The sequence below is a fragment of the Cyprinus carpio genome, chromosome B12 (assembly GCF_018340385.1).
Source record: "Cyprinus carpio isolate SPL01 chromosome B12, ASM1834038v1, whole genome shotgun sequence".
In the NCBI taxonomy this organism is placed as follows: Eukaryota; Metazoa; Chordata; class Actinopteri; order Cypriniformes; family Cyprinidae; genus Cyprinus; species Cyprinus carpio.
Window position 1 is genome coordinate 3211186 of NC_056608.1, and position 3143 is coordinate 3214328.

The window sequence follows — 3143 nt, forward strand, 5'->3', positions numbered from 1 at the left end:
GCGTGCCAAATGCAATCAATATTCCCAAGTTTTCAACTTGAGGCTGGCAATACTGTAATTAGTTTTTGGACACCTTGTGTCCTCCTTGTGCTAATTTTGTCAATACCTTAACTGAATCTTTGTGGCATTGTTCTAATGAAGTAGAACATATAATTAAATCATCCACATATTGTAATAATGTACCATCTATTATGAGATCTTCTAAATCAGCCTTAAGAATTTTATTAAATAAATGTGGTGAATGTTTATATCCCTGAGGAATTCTGGTGTATGTATACTGTTTACCTGCATATGTAAAGGCAAACAGATACCTACTCTCTTCTGCAAGCGGTACACTGAAGTAGGCGGAGCAAAGATCAATTACGGTAAAGTATTTGGCATCGGGAGGGACATTTGTCAGTAATGTGTGTGGATTTGGTACTTCAGCTGGCAAATCTTCTGTTATTTCATTTATTGTTCATAAATAATGAACAAGTAGCCATCTGTTTTTCTCTGATTTCATTACAGGCATAATTGTAGTGTTACAGTAACTTGTAGTTTTATTAATACTCCTGCCTTCACTAAACCTTCAATAGTGTTCTTTATTCCTGCTTCAGCATCTGAATGTAAAGGATATTTTGCTTTTCTAGGCAGACGTGCATCTGGGTATAAGTTGAACTCTTACTGGATTTGCTGATTTTATTAATCCAATATCTGTGTCATGTCGAGACCATAGTTCAGTTGGTATCTAACACTCCATTTCCTTAAATATCTCAGTCTCAGTTGTGTTTATTACTTAAGATGTTGTTAGGGTGACCACCTGCTAATAAGCCCAAGGGGGGACAAGGGGTATGTTTCTGAGGGACAATGTGGGACACTGCCTGGTGCGGCGGTGCTCCCACCCCACGGGCTGACTCACTGATAGTGGTTTACCCATTTCTAGCACATACCACCTTACATTGTATATTAATAATGCCCTATTCCCCTAAACATGTGTAATTGCTGATGTATGCTCATGAGTAGGCCAACCAATGTGTATTTTTTTTCTAAATAAAGATTCATAATATTTTGAACATTCAATGAATTGACAGATGCACTTCCACTTACGATTTACTTTAGCTATTTAATTTTATTTTAATTTTTCATTAGAATTTATTCACTTTAAATAAATTATAATAAAAAATTATAGGATTAACAGGAATTGTAGTTGCTCAACACCACAGGAACAGTTAAAAAAAAAGTCTTAACTCACAACTCCAGAGGTTCACGGAACGAGAAGGGGGAGGAAGGATGGTGAACTTGCATGTTAGTAAAGGCAGGTGCAGGAAAAAAAAACTGTTCAGTGTTCTGGGGACACCTTTAGGACAGAGGAGTGCAAACCCATCACCATCACAAGGTGACAACAATACAAAAAGGTGCCAAGGTACAATCCTATGCAAAACAATGACATATTTTGACCTAAAAGGCTACTGTTTCCTAAAAGTGACAGATTTGCACCTCTGTAGACAGTCCACCAATGTTCAAAATCAATCAAACTTTATCTTAGACGAATGGGGTCTTACATAACTAGGTTTCTTACCTTCAGGTTTCTTCTTGAACTTATATTTCTTGTTGGAGCATACAGCATTGAGGAAAACCTTCTCTTTCACTACATAAGTGTCTGTGTCGTTTGACATCGTATTCCCCTCCATGTCCGATTGAGAAGGACGTTTTGCTAAAGTCACAAAAAGCCCTCTCGGTATCCCCTTCAACACCTTTCAGCCACAAATATTCATTTTCCCAGTCTTTCTTGTACCCACACCTTCTCTTTTTAATTGATGATGGCGGTGCCTCAGACTCAGTCTCTTTCTCCATTTTTCGAATTGGAAAGCGCGCATCTAAAACTTCCTTCCCAGTGTGTCTGGTATGCCGTCATGACAACAACGAAAAAGTTGACAACAACCTAGTCAGCAGTTCAACTGAGGGGTGGGTGTGGCAACAGTAGCGTGCTGAACTGTCAAGTAATGTTCGTTTGGCTGCCTGGGGCTCGAGGATATAGAGCGACCAACTTTTTTTTTTGAGCAAGCATTATGCGTGACACGGTCTCAATTTGCGGGATGCATGAATTGGGCTTCAAACGCTGTGCGCGCACGCGCTACGCGGGACGGGTGGTCACCCTAGATGTTGTAGTCATCTGTGTCACTTTCTTTTGACCGATAACTACTTCCTGAGGAATTCCCAGCAAACTGGTTGCACACAAAATTTTGATGTAATTTTTTGTCAGCTGAATGAAAAATTAGTGGATGCTCTGTTGGTTCCCATTTGCTTTGTTCTGCCTTTTTCATCATTGGTCCTAAGTCTTTTGCTTCACAATTATTTCCTACATATACTGCAATATGCGGGACAAAATTAGTTACACTGAACCATTTTTTAACAAATTCACCATCTGGTATATTTAAAGCTGCTTCCTTGTTTACCTATTATGATGTCTCAATTTGTTGTCCTTTTGTTTCTTTCTGCCATTTCTGTTCTATTTTTTATCCCTCTGTTGATCATATATCATTATGCATTGAAATTCTGATTTTGGTAGCCGTGCTTCAGGAATTTGTGCTTCAATAAATTTTCCCCACTTATTGACTGTCTGTCTCACATCTTGTTCTTTCTGTCCTATCCAATAGACATTTGCTTTTGGCTCTGCAACTACCATTTGTGTTTCTGTTCCTATTGCATCAATATATATTCCTTCTGGAGAACACCAAATTTGTAGCCCTAATTTACATAATGCATCTCTTCTTAACAAATTGATAGGAGTCTGATTTGATACCAGAATGGGCATTGTTATACTTTGATTTTTTTGTTTTTAGACACACTGGAGCTGTTATTGGAATTAATTGCATTTTTTCCCCAAGAATCCTGTTGTCTTTGCAAATTTTCCAGACAAGGGGGGATGTGAGGCATATTTCAGATTTAAACAGGTAAGCTGGCTCTCCCCTTTAGGGGGAGAGGATTGGGACTGGATTGGGACCTCCCCAAGGGTTTACTGGGCCCTGTACTGGACCTCAGTTAGACTGTTGCCAGCTCTCCCCCTTCCACCCTGAGGGTACTATTGCCATGGATAGGTGGGACAGTCATTTTTATTATGTCTGGGCTGTCCACAGGTCCAGCACACACCTGGAGGACCAGTA